At 39.0% G+C, this 20,127-nt stretch overlaps 1 protein-coding gene across 3 annotated transcripts in view; it reads left to right on the top strand.

Moving 5' to 3' along the window:
• LOC131055550 (aberrant root formation protein 4) overlaps positions 1-20,127 on the top strand; it is a 205,619-nt gene that overhangs the window by 159,349 nt on the left and 26,143 nt on the right. The gene's annotated exons all lie outside the window — the stretch shown is intronic.

A 20,127-nucleotide genomic window follows, 5' to 3' on the forward strand; every position in this document is an offset into this window, starting at 1 on the left:
TCGCATAACTGAGAGGGTGAAAGATCTCTCGAGGGGTTGCATAGAGGAGGTGACATCTCAGTCATCTCATTTGAGCTAATTGGAGATACATATCAGATTTCAGGTGGTTCAAGGTATTCTACATCGGCAATATTCATTCTAGAACCTTGGCAACTATTGGCGATTTGAAGAAGAATTTGGAAGAGTTTTGGAGCAGATCGAAGGACTTTTCACCTCGCTGTGAACAGTGTCGTGAACAGTGCCGTCGCTACAGTGTCGTGAACAGTAGCAGACCACATTTTCACTCATATCATCCCATTTATGCATAGATCTTGCCCATTATTGGTTGCAGATTGAAGGTAAAGCTTTGGCGATCTTTTTAGAGGCTTTATTTGGTGGAAAAGGTGTATTAATTTTTGTTTGGAGAGGCCGAGCCCTGGCAGGTCCGCCATCTCCTTGGGACCACGATTTGAACATAATCTCTCATATCTCCTTCGATTTTGTATTGCATTGGTTCCAAAATTCACAAGGAAGGAAGGCGATCCTTTGGGGACAAATAGGAGAGCAATTTGCTGTCCACTATGATAGTTTTGATGACTCAGACCTGAAGCTGGTTCGTGGCTGTAAACCCCTTCAATCTCACCTTTAGAAGACCATGGATGCTTGGAAAATCAACTAAGGAGGAAGGCACTGTCTTTAGAGGAATTTTCAATTTGGTTTCAGTGACTATTGGAGGAAGGATTCGAGGTGCAGATTCCATTTGTGTTTTCAGACTTGCAGGTTAGCAGCAGCAGGCTCGACCCTTCTAGCTCATCGATTTCATTGTATATTGCTTGATTGAGCTCCAGGATTGTTTAAGGTGTTAGGCGCTATCCTACAAGTGGGAGATCGAACCATTTGGAGGAGTTTGTGGCGCTTTGGATGCAGATTATATTATGTTCTCAGACTTGTAACAGCAGCAGCAGGGTGGTATCAGACCAAGGATAATCTTGAAGTCTACTTTGGATGGTTATTGCTAGTAATTTCATTGCTTCATTCCAGGTTCAATCGCTAATCAAACTCATTGTAATTTTCAGTTTTGAATGATAAGTTTAGGACTGAAAATTCGTCTTCAGACTATCATTACAACAGTCCTTATATGTGATTATTTGCTGCCTATGTAAATGACTACTAAATGGCTAAATGAAATAAGGAGTGAGGAGTTTGGAATTACATCTATATTTGTTTTGTCTGAGGATGTATGGCAAATGTTTGTCAAATTGTCTCTTGGCTGGAAGTGCATTGTAAATTCATCACTATGCACTGATTAAGGGTCTAAAGTGACATTTAAGCATTGAAAAGATAAATTATGCATTGTAGTGTTGATTCTCAAGCATTTGGAAACCTTCTATAGTCATCTCAATAAGGACATTTCAGACTGAGATAATAGACCAGCAAGCAGGAGGGTTGCATATGAAATGTTCGACAGTATTCCTTGGGTTAGAATACATCATTACTGCACTATTTTGACCAAGGGATATTACAATATTCCATAAGCTAACTCTTCTGGTTTAGAATTTAATCAAATTTTTATTAAGATATAATTTTGAAAAGTTTGACTAGACAGAAATTTTTGATAAAATTTGTTTAATCGAAGCAGGCATGGTTTACATAATTCATATTATCAAATAAAGAACAAATTTAGAGGTTAATGATGAGGACATTTAACCAACGTTACTTGGGGATGTGTCCCCGGGCTAAAATCCCTTGTCCTGTCCTGGGGATGTTTCAAGGACTTGTGGATGGCCATGGGATGTACCCCCTCCATCAATTGCAAAATCTATGGGAAACATCCTAGAAACTTGGGGACGACACTGATTGTCAAAGGGGATGTCCCCCCATCCCCAATATGGTTGGGGACGTTTGTGACGCCCCCTAACCGTCCCAGGGACAGCCAGCTTTCCTCCTTTTACTAGCACATAAAAAAAAGACTCGAATGCTCAAAAAAAACATTTTTAATTTTATATTCTCTGTAAAACTAGAGTTTCACTAATATGACGGGTAAACATGTCTGAATCACTTCCAAAAGCTCATAGAAATAATGAGCAGCAGCCTGGTAATAAATTTCACAAACACTTAAAAGTCGGTAGTGTGTAAAAAGTGGTTGCAGGTCTGCAATATTGGACCTTTCACTGATATGAATGTAATGTTCCCAGACCGTATGGTGGTGTGACAACCGTAGGAGGGAGTGGACGTACGGTGAAGAGGTTGTACGGTGGTGTGAAGGGGAGCTGTACGACGTACGATGGTGGGAAGAGGAATTGGTCGTACGGTGGAAAAGTTGTATGGTGATGTGAAGGGGGGACTGTACGGTGGTGTGAAGAGGGAGTGGCTGTATGGTGGAGAGGCTGTACGGTGGTGTAACTGTACTGTGGACTTCAATCGCCATGTGTTGAAGGAGATTGTAGCCGTACGGTGGTTTAGTGGACTGTCTTCGGTTTCAAGGGTTGATCTTTTGCATGCATATCAAGTATTGAGCTCTGAATGAGAGGAATCCTTGAACTAATTAACACGCATGTATACCAGATTACCAGATATGAAACTAGAAGTAAAATTTGATTCAACAATGATGAGGTTCCAGATTTGCCAGATTCGGAATAAGTACACAAAGCAGAACAAGGTGTGGGATGAATCCCACCGAAACTGCGGATACCAAGTAAGGAGGGTCTTCCACCTCTGAAATGGCTGACCACGGAGCTCCAACTGGAATTCACACAAACAAAGAAAAATACCAAATTCGCATACCTACAACAATGACTAACTCGGCCATATATATGGGCTCCAGGAAGTTTCCCAAAGGGTTCAAATGGGCCGACATCAAAACGTTTATAACTAACTAATTAATAAAAGTGGCTCGAAATATATTATGAAGTACGGGGCCATAAAGTAAATTATTTAAATTGACTATTTAATTATTTCGGGGACATTACAGTCCTCCCGACCCAAAAATTGCTTGCCCTCAAGCAATTGCAGACTCCGATGCTCCCCGATCTGTTCACTCTCCCAGACAATGTCATCACGTCTAAAGATTGCCTCCATCTGTCTAGCCGAAATTTCCCTCATGTGGCCATTGGACATTCCCCTTAGTACCACCTTCTTGCCATCCACTTCGAATGAGAATTCCATCCTCTTGAAGTTTTGTGTGTATTGGTTGAGGATCTCCATCCATTGCCCAAGATGACATTTGTATCATCCAAATCAATGACGAAGAAATCGTCTGTCACTTTGTAGTTTCCCATGGAAATGCTGAGTTGTGGAACCAGATGAGTACATGACAATAGATTTCCTCCCGCTACCTTGACTTCGAACCCCTCATGCTCCTCTGTATGCAAACCCCTCCTGGTGACGAGTGATGAGTTGATAGAGTTGAGAGTGGCCCCACTGTCCAACATGACTATGACTCCTTGCCCTTGGAGTGTATCGCGAACCCGAAACACACTGCACTCTGGAGTGCTGGACAGAGCGGCAATTTGCATACCTATAACAATGACTAACTCGGCCATATATATGGGCTCCAGGAAGTTTCCCGAAGGGTTACAAACGGACCAACACCAAAAAGTTTATAACTAACTAATAAATAAAAGGGGCCTGAAATATATTATGAAGTACGGGGCCGTACAATAAATTATTTAAATTGACTATTTAATTATATCAGGGACATTATAGTCCTCCCGGCCCCAAAATTGCTTGCCATCAAGCAATTGTAGACTCCGATGCTCCCCGATCTATTCACTCTCCCAGACGATGTCATTATGTTTGAGGATTGCCTCCATCCGTCTGGCAGCAATTTCCATCTCGCGGGCATTGGACATTCCTCTTAATACCACCTTCTTGCCATCCACTTTGAATGAGAATTCCATCCTCTTGAAGTTTTGTGTGTACTGGTTGAGGTTCTCCATCCATTGAATGCCCAAAATGACATCTGTATCATCCAAATCAATCACGAAGAAGTCGTTTGTCACTGTGTAGTTTCCCATGGAGATGCTGAGTTGTGGAACCAGATGAGTACATGACAATAGATTTCCTCCCGCTACCTTGACTTGGAACCCCTCATGCTCCTCTGTATGCAAACCCATCCTGGTGACGAGTGATGAGTTGATAGAGTTGAGAGTAGCCCCACTGTCCAACATGACTATGACTCGTTGCCCTTGGAGTGTACCGCGAACCCGAAACACACTACACTCTGGAGTGCTGGTCAGAGCGGCAATGGCACTTCCCCTACGGACTAGTGTGGAAATTCTCTCTACACGATCTATGTTTTCTTTAGCCTCCCTCGTGCTTTGCCTACCATCTTCCTCATTCTCTTCTTCACTGTCGGACACCACTTCAATGGCTAAGCATTGTTGCCCTGGTCTGCACGGCTCCTTGCATGTAAAGTAGAGTTTCCTTCTCCTGAGTTCCTCCCTTGTGGCTTTATCTAATGATGGCTTCTTTAGGGCTACGGGTGGTTTGCAATGTGAGTAACTCTCGAAGGAAGAAGATGAGGTCGCCATGTCATGCGCCTTCTTAATCGCTTCAGAGAGTGTGTTGGGATTGAACCCTTTTACCCAACCCTACAGCGGTTTCATGAATCCGCCCATGAATAGAACCACCAATCTCCTCTCCAAGATATCTGTTACCAACACATACTGTCTCTAGAATTCTGCAATGTAACTGTTCACAAGCCCAGATTGGTTTAATTGAGCCAATTCCTTGAAGTTGAATTTTGGGTCCTTTCTGTCAGAACGGTCTATAAGCCTCTCCGTGAATTTGGCATATGAAGTTATTTGATCGTGGTCGAGGGTGACCATTCGATGATGCTACCATTCGTGAGTGACTCCTTCCAGGTGAAGTGTTGCATATTGGATAGCTTCATCTTTAGGCATCGGGTTGAGCTAGAAGTAGGTATCTGTTTTTTGTACCGAAGCTCGTGTCGAGGTTGCTCCGATCCCATCAAAGGATGACAAATTAATCTTCCCAACCTTTCGTTTGATATCATAGTTGTAGTAGCCACAACTTCTACCGCCTGAGTATTTCATCCGAAGTTCAACATAATCCTTGAAGGATATGTTTGTTAATGTTTAAAATTTGCACCCTGTTGAACTAATGAGTTCAACAACTTTGCATAACATTGGAACTCATCTCTTCATGTTGGAAATGCATCAATTGAAATGAGACCTCTGGATTCTAGGCCGGTTCCTATTTGATTAAATCGCCTATTTGCTCTTCTAACAACTGAAAACTTGGTAGGAAAAGGGAAGAGAAAAGAAAAAAAACAAAAACAAAAACTAAGTAACTAGGTGATTCACCAAACTTTGAGGGAAACTAAAATGATAATGACAGGTCTCTAATTGCAAAAAACTCTATTTCAGTGGGTAAACACTTTTGTTCTATATAGGCCTGCATAAATGTTTCACAGAAAGGTCCTAGACTGAGCAATCAAGGAAAAGATATTTTCACATAAAAGCTCCGTGTTCTTGTGGACACAAACTGCAACCTGCAACCTGCAAACAAAATACACTTCTGCAACTAGGCTCTTGATGAGACAAAATAACAAGGAATAATACAATTCACTGGTTACCTCTGTAGACGTCTAAAAATGGTCAACACTTGCGGAGTCATATTTTAACATTTGCGCATTGCCTTATTTTAGGGTTTTTGCGTCGCATTAACATTTCTTCTATGTTGCGTACTTGGTCTTTATCATTTGCGAGCATTGAGTCCTTCTTCTGCATTCTTCATTTGTCTCGCTTTCGAATTTGGTCTTGTCGATAACAATCTTCAATCATGATTTTGGTCGATCTTGTCAATCTCTTATCAACTTGTCAATCTCGTTGTTTTACAATCGATTCGTCATCGATCCTTGTCCTCTTCAATCATGTCAAAAGGCGCCTATCAATTTGTTCTCTTTATCAATGTTGGTCAATTTGTCAATCAATCTCAATTGTTTATCAATCAAATCATTTATCAGCATTGGTCTTTTATCAAGTTAGAATCATGATCAAATCATGATTGAATCGACATTAATTATCTTTTGTCAAGACCTAATTGTCGTCCTTGCATTTCTAATTCATCTTCTAGGATTTTATGATTTATTCATTTAATCTTGTTTATCATTTTCCCTCTAGGTTAAATAATTTATTTATCCTAAGTCTTCTTGTCACAATTAAGTGTTTATTTAATTGGCTAATTAATTCCTCCTCTTTTTGTAAATTAATTAATGAATGAGAAATCATTAATTAATTTACCTAATTTTCATCAATTTCCTAAATTCCAAGTCATCATTTCTAACCTAATTTTCTAATTTCTTCTAAATGTCTATTTCTATTTCAAATTCTTGTCATAATTCTTGCATAGCAATTTGTCATAAATTGTCATAACTCCTTGCATAGCAATTTGTCATACACTTGTCATAATTTTGCTATTCTTGATTTGAATTTCCATTCGAATCAATTTCATGCTAATCTTGTCTTTTCTCCAATTTATCTATAAATTGGATGAATTTCTTCAATCTCATCTAATCACTTTTCACGCTTCTAGTATTCTGGCGCTACTGTCTTGTCAATCTTGCTCTCACATTATGCTTATGCACTTGAAGATGAGATCTACAAAACAAAGCAATTTGAAGGAGAAAGAAGGACAATGGAGAATCATGGACGAGACATTCACGTTTGCGATGGTTTGCATTTGAATTGAATGTCTTATTTTCAGTATCTCTATTGAGTGTTTTTAGGATTCTTGTCATTGCATTTTGGTTTTGTGATTGAGCTAGTTTAATGTCTATTGCTTTGATGATAATCGAATTCCTATCTACAACCTCTATCAATCATGCTATGAACACAAAGATACAGAAAGAAAAGAAGGCTTGAAAAAATCTTAATAAAACCTTGCTCCAAAAGATGCTATCATCATATATTTAGTCTCCAGGATTGAGTTACAGAAAATATACAAGAAAATATGCTAAGGACAAAATGTTGTCACAAGAGCCATCTTTGCATAATCAGAACTGAGCCCTTCCAAAAGAAGTGATTACAATATTTATGCTTTTCTCTCAAAGAAATGCATGAAAATAGGAACCGGATCCTTGGGTGGGATTCAACTGAAAAGCCTATTTTTCAGGCACTAGAAATGCTCCAAAAAGCCATGTGTGGAATGAAAAAGTCCTTCTCAATCATAAACAACTGGACAACTCATCAAAACCACCCTTAAAGCACTCAAAATGCTCATAAAAGGCCTTCAACAACCTGGAAAAAGTCCAACTCCGAGTTCCTAATGTTTTGCGAAGAAAAAGTCTTCTTTCCCCAAAAATAGCTCTCAACACTTACTTGATAACTAAGTCTTTAAGAATTAGTCATTTCTTCATTTAAGTCTTTAACTAAGTCCTCAAGACTTAGTCATTTCAACTTGCTTTTCTAGAATATTAATGTTCAGCTATGATTTATAATGCTATCATAGCTAAAATTAATTTACATGAAAATATAAAGCAAGAAAATAAAAGTAATTATGGAAATTTTGTTAGCATTTTGCTTCTTGACTAAATTTAAACATGTGTAAAAATTTAGTAACAATGTCTCCCTCGAGATTTGCATCCTTCTAATCTTGATTCAGCTGTTCTTGCAAATCCTCGAAAGTGGCCTCTTGCTCCCCGCGGGGTGCTTCTGTTCTCTGGGGAAATGTCGGCATTAGTGGCCAAAAATGGGAGCATTGTGAGTTTGACCTTCCAGTGACCGAATTATCACCATGATCTTCATTTGTTTTATCTACGACCAATTGTCGCAATGTATCCTACATGATTTTTTATTGTTGTTCCCCTCTGATCTTTGTTTTGTTGAGTTGAGCTTGGCTTCTGGTTAACTCCCTTAATAGTGCCATAACTTCCTTGGTAAGATCCTATGGTTCCCCCATTCTATCAGCAGAACTGTACCTCCTTCTGGTGTACAGCTGCATCCACTACCCGACAAGCTGGCAAGATCACTAGCTCTGATACCACTGTTATGTTCCTTGACCGTACGGTTGTGTGACAATCGTAGGAGGGAGTGGTCGTATGGTGAAGAGGATGTACGGTGATGTGAAGGGGAGCTGTACGACGTATAGTGGTGGGAAGAGGAATTGGTTGTACAATGGAGAAGTTGTACGGTGATGTGAAGGGGGGACTGTATGGTGGTGTGAAGAGGGAGAGGTTGTACGGTGGTGTAACCTTATTGGACTTCAATCGTTGTGTGGGGAAGGAGATTGTAGCCATACGGTGGTTCAGTGGACTGCCTTCGGTTTCAAGGGTTGACCTTTTGCATGGATATCAAGTATTGAGCTCTGAATGAGACGAATCCTTGGACTAATTAACACGCATGTATGCCAGATTACCAGATATGAAACTAGAAGTAAAATTTGATTCAACAATGATGAGTTTCCAGATTTGCCAGATCCGGAACAAGTACACAGAGCAAAACAAGGTGAGGGATGAATCCCACCGAAACTACGGATACCAAGTAGGGAGGGTCTTCCACCTCCGAAATGGCTGACCACAGAACTCCAACTGGAATTCACACAAACAAAGAAAAACACTAAATTTGCATACCTACAACAATGACTAACTCAGACATATATATGGGCTCCAGAAAGTTTCCCGAAGGGTTGCAAACGGGCCGACACCAAATAGTTTATAACTAACTAATTAATAAAAGGGGCCCAAAACATATTATGAAGTACGGGGCCGTACAATAAATTATTTAAATTGACTATTTAATTATATCGGTGACATTACAATCCTCCTGGCCCAAAAATTGCTTGCCCTCAAGCAATTGCAGACTCCGATGCTCCCCAATCTGTTCACTCTCCCAGACGATGTCGTTATGTTTGAATATTGCCTCCATCCGTCTAGCCGAAATTTCCTTCACGCGGCCATTGGACATTCCCCTTAGTAGCACCTTGTTGCCATCCACTTCAAATGAGAATTCCATCCTCTTGAAGTTTTGTGTGTACTGGTCGAGGGTCTCCATCCATTGAATGCCCAAGATGACATTTATATTATCCAAATCAATCACGAAGAAATCGTCTGTCACTGTGTAGTTTCCCATGGAGATGCTAAGTTGTGGAACCAAATGAGTACATGAAAATAGATTTCCTCTTGCTACCTTGACTTCGAACCCCTCCTGCTTGTTTGTATGCAAACCCCTCTCGGTGATGAGTGATGAGTTGATAGAGTTGAGAGTGGCCCCACTGTCCAACATGACTATGACTCGTTGCCCTTGGAGTTTACCACGAACCCGAAATACACTGCACTCTGGAGTGCTAGTCAAAGCAGCAATGGCACTTTCCGTACGGACTAGTGTGGAAATTCTCTCTACACGATCTATGTTTTCTTTAGCCTCCCTCGTGCTTTGCTGACCATCTTCCTCATTCTCTTCTTCACTGTCGGACACCACTTCAATGGCTAAGCATCGGTGCCCTAGTCCCCACGACTCCTTGCAGGTAAAGCAGAGTTTCCTTCTCCTGAGTTCCTGCCTTGTGGCTTCATCTAATGATGGCTTCTTCAGGGCTAGGGGTGGTTTATCATGCGAGTAACTCTTAGAGGAAGAATATGAGATCGCCATGTCACGCGCCTTTGTAATCGCTTCAGAGAGTGTGTTGGGATTGAACCCTTTTTCCTAACCCTTCAGTGATTCCATCAATCCGTCCATTAATAGAACCACCAATCTTCTCTCCAAGATATCTATTACCAACACGGACTGTCTCTGGAATTCTGCAATGTAATTGACCATAAGCCTGGATTGCTTTAATTGAGCCAGTTCCTTGAAGTTGAGTTCTGGATCCTTTCCGTCAAAACAATCTATAAGCCTCTCCGTGAATTCGGCATATGAAGTTATTTGATCATGGCCGAGGGTGACCATTCGATGATGCCACCATTCGTGAGCGACTCCTTCCAAGTGAAGTGCTGCAAATTTGATAGCTTCATCTTTAGGCATCGGGTTGAGCTGGAAATAGGTATCTGCTTTTTGTACCCAAGCTCGTGTCGAGGTTGCTCCGATCCCATGACAGGATGACAAATTAATTGTACCAATCTTTCGTTTGATATCATAGTTGTAGTAGCCACGACTTCTACCGCTCGAGTATTTCATCCGAAGTTCAACATAATCGTTGAAGGATATGTCTCCCTCGAGATTTGCATCCTTCTAATCTTGATTCAGCTGTTCTTGCAAATCCTCGAAAGTGGTCTCTTGCTCCTCGCGGGGTGCTTCTGTTCTCTGCGGAAATGTCGGCATTAGTGGCCGGAAATGGGAGCGCTGTGGGTTTGACTTTCCAGTGACCGAATTATCGTCATGATCTCCATTTGTTTTACCTACGGCCAATTGTGGCAATGTATCCAAATTTGGCACAGATTCAACAAATTGAAAAACCCAAGAAATTTAATGATATTTAAGGATTTAAAACTTGTTTATTGCACCCTTTAATAAATAAAACCTTAAAGACACAATAAACTCATAAAAAAGAAGCTACTTTGATCGCATACACAACTATAAATTGATCACATATAGATATTGCCAAATAGATACAAAACTGATGTAATATGAAATCCATGGCATCAGAAGTTCCAAACAAATATCAAAACAAAAGCTAAAACTCTATGGCTCGGAGGAGCTTGGAACATTCAGCTATTTTGCATGGGCATCTAAGATAGGTGTCAGATGATGTTGGAACCATGATATTTGCCTCTATCTCAATGTCACGCACACCAACATCCAAGGTGCCTACTCTTGCTCTATGCACCTCCTCTACCATGGCTACCACCTTTGCCTCTCTATCCACTTGGTCAATCCAATCAAGGTCCTCATCACTAAGGATCCTTAGCCTCAAAGATCCAATCAAATAGTGGATCAACCTCCTCTTGTGTGATAGGGGATAAGTCAATGCCCAAAATCTATTTGTGGTGAAGGTGAAGGTTGTAATGAATTTAGACTAGATCATTCAACCTCTACACTATCAATCTATTGTGCTTCTTGGAGGTATGTGTTCAAACATATTTCATTACACTCACATCCAGTAGCACAAACTGCAATCCTTTGGAAATTTGGCACCTTAACACCAATCCTTTCCCACCATGCATATGAGATGAGAAAAAGAAAAAACATTAATCTCATTATTCAACTTTAAGTTTCAATATTTAATAATAACATAAAAAGAGGAAATGGTCTAATTTTTAAACTGAAATCATGTCTTTCATAGATTTTTTCTTGGGTGGAATGTCAACTGAGTTGCCTTGCAAATCGAGTGATTCCAAGATGAGTTAACTCCTTTTGCCCTTTGAATCGCCTCATTAGGTTGAGAACCTGTTGGTAAACATATTTGTCACTGTGTTTGTTTCTCTGAAACTGGCCCTGTTTGCCTGAATTGCAGTGCCAATCTTGACAACAATTGGGAGAGATTGCAGCAAAATGACAAACTTCCTTTGTGTTTGATAGGGGCAGCTCCCTTGTATGATGGGGGTATTTTGGGTTTTTGAGTACTTTTAACCTGAAAGTACATAAAGGTGAAAATACTAAAGTAAAGAAAGGTGAATAACCGAAACCCCAATGGCAAACACACGAATACCAACTGAAATCTCAAAAATGATAATAGATTACAAAGGGGGTTTTAACACAAAATAAGTTTGATAGGCAATGACAAAAGAAGGACAATAGGTCTCAACATATGAGGAAACATGTTATCTTATGATACCAAATATTCTTATCACATTCAAACCAGATACCAGGGTATGTTTGTGTTTCATCATTTACATATATCTTTTGAACTGAAGATTAATGGATTACACAAATGCACAAAGGGATTATCAATTTAACATAAGAGAAATTGATAATAATATCTAAGAAACATTCAAGACATACAAATCAAATGCACTCTTTATTATCTTTTTGAAAATTTACAAATTCAAAATCCTGAAGCACAAAGTGTGAAGCCAAAAGTAATCAAAATGTCTCTCTAGGAATTTCTCCAAAGTTTCCCCTCTGTAAGAGTCTCCTTTACAATGCAAAAGCCATGTATTTATAGGCTTTCCTAGGATAACTAACTCGTAACTACTTAGAATAACCAATTTAGGTAACAACTTAGGATAACCACCTTAGGTACCCACTTAGGATAACTACCTAAGTTATTTTTTCTAGTAATTACCTTTCAAAAACAAATTAGGATTTACCTAACTTTTACAAAAATAAAGTTCAAATTCTAGTTAGTAGTTACAATGAGTGATGTAGTCACTTTTACAACAGATTAACTTGAAACTTGCACCTTTCAAGTTAGGATCATGGCGAGGTGCTTATCCATCTTCATCTAGATGTTTTGTCTTTGTGACCATTTCATCATCAACTTTTTGCTTACACTGCGGAGTGTAGCTACATACTCGAACATCTACACCTTTGGAACCAATACATTATTAAACTTTAGTCATCTGGTATTGAGTTTTGAAATGAAAATCTTTCCTCCCATTGCGACCTTCATATAGGGCATCTTCTACTTCAAGTGGTTCTTCGGTCCACCCTCATTCTAGAACATGAGTCAATGCGACAAATTGCAACAAAATCGGGCCAGCTAGCCCACAAATCAAAGAGCTCACTCCAAATTACTTCACTAAGGTCTCACAGTGTATATGAATCATTACTTGCATACCATCCAAATAATTTTTTTTTATCTACCAAGCTAAATTTTTAGGATCCATGGTAGCAAAACTATTTTGGGATCCAAAATCCCACAACATAGCATCATTTTCTGAGTCACTTGCACTAGCCAGTTGTGTGCATAACTCTAAACAACAGTTCTATTAACTTTCTGCATCTGTGTGAACACATCAATTTGTGCTTGTCATCATTGTATTCCATGAGATGATATAACTTTGAGGTTTTGTGTCGAACAACTCTTGAGCCTTAAATTATGCTTTGATGGACATCCATACACTGTTTGAAAGCCACCATTTTCTACGGGTTGCGATGATGCTGACAAGAGTTTCAGCAACTAAAATTCCACCTGCCAATTGTATTTGTTTTGGATGTTAATAAAGATTTTGGAATAAATCCATTTAGTGCCTATCTGCAACAAATGCAATCCATGAGATTACATGTCTCTTTGAAGTAGTTTTCCATGTAAGTGATATGCTTTGCTATGATTCCACATTTGCAAGTGTTTCAATTAGAGCATTTCAAACTTTAATATCTGACAAATCTACCAATCAAATTCAATGGGATGACATCTCTTCGAGGTTTTTTGTCAAATAGTTCATGTGCGTTGTTCTTCTGATAACAAACATCCTTTGCGAATTTTGTGATTGTCACATTCCATGGGATAGCCTCTAGGCTTTCTATTCAACGGTTTATGTGCCTTGTTTAAGCTTCCACATTTCACATTCAAATTGCAATTGCTTGAATGTTTCTGAAGCCGATTTGATGGATTCACTTTGTGTATAGCTAGTCACAACATGCCATGAGTCTGTATTCCTTTGAGGCATTTTACAAAGCATTTTATTTGCATTCTTTGTGGGTCTGCATTGCTTCGTGGGTGCCTTGGCTATGCTTCCACATGTTTTGTATGCATGCATCACCTAATGATTACAACAACACTATATGATATAAATGCATTACATGTTGACAAATTTCCGTATTCTACTTCAAAGCTCCTTTCACCGAGGAAGTGGCTTTGCACCAATGAATTGCAGTTGTTTACAAGTTTCAAAAAATTAGATTTAATTAATCTATTTTGTGTCTATGTAGTCACTTAATCAACACACACCATAAGAAAACATTTCTTTGATGCATTTTTGCTTACATCCTATGTGTGCACTTGTACATGGCAATTGCATTTGCTTAAAAGTTTCTAAAACCATTTCAACCAATCCATTTTGTGAATATCATGCAATCTTTGCATTCCATGAGGCGACATCTTTTTAAAGCATTCTGATAAATAGTCAGTTGCATTGATTGTGATCCCATATTTGCATGCATGTCTACCATAACTCACAAACACCAGGAAATCACGCCCACACTGCCTTCACAAGCTTAATGTTAGGATGCGTTCAAGAGTGCCTCACTAGTTTGAAGACCTCGAGAGCTTTCTTGCAAAATCTATTTTGAGCGTATTCTACAGTCCTTCCGTTTCATTCCTTTTGATGACATCTCTTGAGGGTTACTGTCAAAAGTGTTTATATGCTTTATCAAAACTTTCGAATTGACACGAGCAGTGAGAATGGCAGCAAAGATTGCAAAATTGCACTCTACCAATTGCATTTGCTTGAAAGTTTCCAAAGCCTTTTCAACAAATAGATGTATTAGGTGCATATCTTGCAACTATTGCATGCAATAAGAGCACATTTATTGATGCATTCTGCCAAATGATTCAGGTCCATTGTCAATGATTCCACATTTTTCCTAGCTCATAAATAATTTTGTCAAACACTTGGAACACCTTAGAAGAAAACAATTTATGTAATTACTTGCTTTAGTTATCAACCATTAATAACAAACATTTTCAGTACCATGATTTGTATTTGTTCCAATTTTTTAACACAACTTAATAATTGTAAATCACAGCATTACATAAATGATTAATCACCAGCATTCATTCAATCAAAACCAACATCTATGAACCTGTCTATATGCTGCCGCAGAGGAACCCAATAACCAGTAGTATGCTGGTAATATAAGTATGCTGCAGGCTTGCACAGCAGCTCCAAATACTCCCCCGTCTAGCAGTGAAGTTTGTATACTGTTGAGCTCACTGCTGGGGACTCTAATCCAGTTTCTACCATCATCTATCTCGCTCCAGCACTGCGACTAAAGGTTGTGAATACTGTTCCAGAAGTCACGTCCCTGCTGAATGTGTTTGCTTCGTCCCAGCTGTATCAGTTATGCGACCAGCTCAATGCCAAGACCCTGCGACTTGGGAGATATGAAATGGTGCTACTAGCTACATTACCTGCTGTATTAAAGTGCCATGACCCAGCTGTATCTCTCATGTCCCTGTCAAAATTCAAGGCGACTTCAGCAAAGGAGGTACGTGACTGGAGTTTAAGTGGGGCGACTGGTTTCCTGTGAATAGCGGCTGCCACAAAAACTCACTGTATGCATTCTAAATGAGAGTCGTTCTAATGCTGATTGAAGACTATTCCCACTCAAAACAAAGTCTGCAATATTAACTATCAGCGCAAACTAGAGTGTTTTACCTGTCACTTCACTGCGATTTACACCCAACCAGACATTCGCAGCCATCACTGAAAAAACCAGGCCTTCGATTCTTCCAATGCTGATTTGTTTTTAAAATTTCCCAGACCTGGTCTCTCACAGGCGTAGGAAATGATGCGATTGAGGGTGAACGTCCTCAAAAGCCAGAAAAAATCTCCAGAATTAACTTCCAGAAATCACCAATACCAAGAACTGTTTCCATGATGTTCTCTTCAGCATTAAAAGCTCTCATTTATAACTCTTTTTGGGCACAAATCCCAATGCACCATCAATGTGGGATTAAAGAAAGTTGTAATAAAATATTAATATCCCTTATGTCTCCAAAATGAAAGGGGACTTTTAATTTTTCCCTTTAAACATTAGTCCCAGCTTTAAATAAAATCACTAAAGTTAAATATTTAAATTTAACTTTTAGAAATTTTATTTTAATCGCCCAAATAATTAATGGCTCATTAAATTGGCAAACTTGATGAAGAATTTAATGCACCAAAATACTAACATCCAAAACAGCTTCAAAAATTTCAAGTCATTGAGCCATAGCTGGCTTACTATAAATATTAAGTGTCTGGAAACTCTGCCAAAACACCTCCGATTTGCTTGAAACTGAAAACACCTGGGCCAAATCCCTCACTGATCCCTGTAAAGTCCTAGTTAGCCATCGGGACCAAGGCAAAACGGGCTAACGACACATCATCTGATGTCAGGCTAAGATGGGGAGATTATAGATGCCCAATCAATGAAGAAGATTACAACCTCAAGCTATGCAGAAATGAATGTAGAACAAATTCCAAAGGCAAATAGGAAAAACGGATTGGTCATCAATGAATGTCCTCCATTGCATCGGAACAAATAAATCCTTCTCAAGTTCAATCAATCTCCCTCCATATGAAGGATCAATATAAGAGACATTACCTCTCATAATGAGATAACATGTTGCAAGGAACACTGGAAGCCTTCTGTGGCTCTAGAACCGTCAAATCTTAGTAATCAAAGGACTGGATACATCTGTGCAAAAACTTTGGAGAACTCTTAATCAAGGAGTCTTTATAGGAATCATGCTAAGCAAATAGAATTAGTTTGATTGCAAGGATCAACTAGAAAACTCTCAAACTAGCACAACCCCAGAATCTATGATGGAACAAGTGAATTATTATTGATATAGAATAGATATGAAGTGCAAAGATCAAAATAGCACCTTCCTAATTGATAGGAAATCCAAGTAACACCACAGGGACCCATTGGGTGATATCTGATAAGAAATTGTACTTGGGGTTGAAATAGGAAAATGTGCATGGACTGAATGATGGAGCTCCTTAATACCTTTCCAACGCCGCAAGAATCACAAAAATTGGAGATTGTGGCAAAAAGCTACAAGCTCGAGAGTCCAAAATGAAGATCTGACTTCAACCGATAAAAAGTGGCAACAAACAAAAAAGTTTGGCAAATAACCTTCTCCATCGCAAAGGTGGTGTAACCAACCTTCCAATGATATTTTGTTTACAAAAAACTTATGATGCATGTCTAGGTTATGCTGATTTTCCCATCGGGAGTCAGCTACACAAAAAGGAAAAAGAATTTAGCAGCTAGGGGTTGGCCCTCTAGGTGCCCTTGTGATCCTAACTGCTAGTGGAGGAAAAAAATAGCCCACCACCAATGGCAAGAAGCGTCATCGGGGTGGGAGACGCTAATAGGGGCAATTGGGTGGTGGGCCATAGGTTGTGTGACCTCAAGCTATAACCTCAAGCATATGCATTAAACCTTGATAAATATATGTTGGCCACAATGAAAAACACACTGATAAACAACATGCAATTTTTAACATAAGAGAACTGCAAGTTGAATAATATATTGTACAATAGGTGGTCACATAGGAAGACTCCATAGGACCAAATGACGGAAATAAAATCACCATTGACCAATAAAGCCCTTGCAGAACGGGCTTGTTCACCAACAATATATAAACTCTTGTGGACCAAGAGTACTAACCATAATTGGTAAGTGCATCCAGTCCAATAAATGTGCAGTTAATGCAAGAAAAGGTCGATCTAGTAAATAATAATGAGCGCTGACTGGCAATCATAAATATGCCATTCGAACCACAAAACCCAACGGTGAGCAATGAAATGGATGCAATCAAATCGCAAAGTAAGTAATATAAGTGGTAAAGGAAAGAGTAGCCATATTGGACTAACATAGAGAAAATTGCCAATCAGCCTTAAAAAGACTAGCTCGATCACCAATGGAAGTATGTGGGCAAGAAAACTCTCCTCAAACAGGAATGCGTTGACCATGGCAATAAACCCATCGACAAAGATACCGCTGCGATATGCTAGCCTACTTGACACAAATACAAATAATGGTGATTGAAAGAAAATGTGAGCATGGTAATTGTCCAAACTACAAAAAAATGTTGAAAAGACCAAGCACCCTTACTGATGATACCATCCATCACATCAATTGTTGATGCCGGCCAATGGAAAGAAACCATGTCCATTGTCGGCCTTACAAAACACAACACAACTGTTGCAATAAAATTGAGCCAATTAAGATGATAACATAAGACGAGAGATTGTTGAATGTGGATTGATTACATAACGTAATAGATAGCGTTGTAGTACAAACCAACTTTGGTCAATGAAATGTAAGAAAACAGACGATCAAATTGAATAAAGCTATTGATTTAGGATAAACCATGCCACAACGAATAAGGACACTAACTCATAAAATGAATTTGTAGAGCAAATAAAGCCCCCAATATTGCCATCATTGTGCATGTCAACTGCCTCCTATAATAGATGTGGTGTTAATTGTCCTTCACCTTCACAAGAATTTGCATATAACACAACTTTCTTGAGCTTGAGACCAATAGATCTACGACAAAATACAGGGTTGGAAATCGATGCCAATATAATACCTATCAATATAACCTTGGATTGTACCCTTAAAGAAAACATTTAATGCCGAGCAATCAATACAACAATAAATAGTGTAGAATTCACAAATATATAAGGTTTGCCAATGAAAAACTCCGCCAAGTCGATAAATAGACCCTACAAATTAGTAGACCACCAAAGAACCAAGGGATCAATATAGAGGATAGGTACAATTGACAAATGATGTCAAAAAACACAAAATATGCCAAATCACCTACAGAAGGAGTGCCTAGACTTGTCGTTGTTTTGATAGACTCAACTAGTCCATATGTTATGACCAAGTACAAATGTGTACGACTGTCATAATGACGCTGAACATACTCCTTAACAAAGTTTCGGATTTTGACGATTTGGTAGTCATTTTTAATGTTATTGGGCTTGTTGAGTGTAATGGCGAGATCGGATTTGATCCAAAATGCTCAAAAATTTCAGCTTCCTCCTAACTTTGCAATTGAAACCCTTGTAAAAAATGCAAAGGATATCGAATTTTGACAAAGTAAAGGCCAATCTTGACTTTCTCAACCACCTTGGTTCCACGGTGAGGTCAATGAAACGACAAATTGCACTCAACAAAATTTTCAAGCCATATGATTACTCTCCAATATGGGCAGACGTCTACAACCCCGGAGCTTTGATACTATGTAGGAGTTTATAGGTGACTCTCCAACACCCCCAAGATCCTTGCAAGAATGAAATAGCTTCCACAAGAGAGAATAGCAAGGTAACTTGCATAACAATGCATAGATTGATAATGGTTGAATATGAATACAAATTTACATATACCTTGCTTATATAGGCAAGGTGATGAGGTAGGAGTACACAAGATCTTGACATGTGTCTTAATCCTTTGTGATGATGACAACTACCCTTGATACAAACATTAAATGCATGGTGCAATATTAAATGACATAGATGCTAAAAGTAAATAATGGGGCATGGCCCATTATAACTAACTTATAGAAATGCCACCTAGGATAACTAACTTAGGATGATGTAACCTAACTTAAATACATGTTAGGACCTGTTGTGACCTAATTCACACATCGCCCCATCGCAGATGGGGACCGCCAGTTTTTCGCTTTTTAGGTTTTTGTCCTAGCTTTGCAGTTTCATAAGTCCAGTTTTTGAGAGAGTTTTGAGTTTGAGTTTTCGAGGTCATCCCAAGCCAAGTTAAGAAATCATGCTCAAAGTCATGTATGAATGTTGTCAAAGTTCTTAGAAGGTCTAAAGGACGAAGATCGCAATTGCTTTGGGTCATTTCTAACAACTTGCTATTTTTAGAAATTTTTGCTTTTTTGAATGTGGCATATGGGTTTTGTTCCTCGGGTCATTTCATCTCTACCCATGTTCTCAGAATTTGAAAATCTTGTCTCTAAGTAGAAAAAGCAAGGCTTCAAATTTTATTTTATTTTCCTGAGATTAGGGTTTTGTTCATTAGGTCATATCAATCCTGCCCATGTCTTTAGATTCAATTTTTTTTGCTTTTGAGTATAAAAAGCAGGGGTTTGTTTTTTTTGCTTTTCTTTGAGATTAGGGTTTTGATCTCCATGCCAAATTATTACTACCCATGTTCTCAGAAATTGAAAATTTGGTCTTTAAGGGTAAAAAGCAAAATGCAAACCCTAATTAGGGTTTTGTTCCAGACGATCGGCCATATGGTCAGTGCCCATGTTCTCAGATTTCGATAATTAGGTCTCCAAGTGCTATAAGCAAAGTGGAAACCCTAATTAGGGTTTCATTCGAGATAAACTATTGATCAAGTATAAAGGTAGCAGTAGGAGATGGCACATTAAAAATTTCGCCTACCTGGAAGAAATGAAGATGGTTGATGATCAGTCAAGTTCGCCAAGGCTCAAGGTGCTAAGAACAAGTGGAATGGCAGATGATCAATCAAGTCCGCCCAAAATATCCAAGCATGATCAAGGTTCGCCAGGCATAAGGAAGTCCAAACAAATTGTCCGACAAATGGTAAACTCCTA

The sequence above is a fragment of the Cryptomeria japonica genome, chromosome 2 (genome assembly GCF_030272615.1).
Source record: "Cryptomeria japonica chromosome 2, Sugi_1.0, whole genome shotgun sequence".
NCBI classification, from domain to species: domain Eukaryota; kingdom Viridiplantae; phylum Streptophyta; class Pinopsida; order Cupressales; family Cupressaceae; genus Cryptomeria; species Cryptomeria japonica.